Source organism: Chrysochloris asiatica, unplaced genomic scaffold, assembly GCF_000296735.1.
Source record: "Chrysochloris asiatica unplaced genomic scaffold, ChrAsi1.0 scaffold00041, whole genome shotgun sequence".
Taxonomy (NCBI): Eukaryota; Metazoa; Chordata; class Mammalia; order Afrosoricida; family Chrysochloridae; genus Chrysochloris; species Chrysochloris asiatica.
The window spans coordinates 16,779,750-16,780,332 of NW_006408559.1; positions in this window are offsets into that span (position 1 = coordinate 16,779,750).

Consider the following 583-nt stretch of genomic DNA (forward strand, 5'->3'; position numbering starts at 1 on the left):
GATGTTTAACAAAGGGGCAAAGGCAAATCAATGAAGAAAGGACAGACTTTTCAACAAATAGTGTTGAAATAACTGGGCATCCACATGCAAATAATAATCTAAGCACCCTCAAAAACCCTATACAGGGCCACTATGAGTCAGCACTGACCCCAAGGCACGTGACCACCACCACCACCACCACCATACATGGACCAGAAGGTCAGTGCTTCAAGCTTGCCAGTTGTTCCTTGGAAACTCTACACAGGTTTACTAAGAGCCAGAACCAACTCGATGGCATTTAACAACACACAGAGCTTGCAAAATTCACAAAAATGAACTCAAAATAGGTTATACCCTAAATGTAAAACTATAAAATTTCTAGATGAAAGCACAGGTGAACATCTATGCAATCTTGGTTTTTTTTATTGCTTTTTAGATACAACAACAAAAGCTCTTAAAATTGAAAACTTCTACTCAGCAAAATACATTGTTATAAGTATGAAAAGACAAGTGAAAAACAGGGAGAAATACTTGAAAAATGAATGTAGCCAAAATATACAAAAATTTAAATAATAAGAAGACTAAACATATCATTGCTGATGTC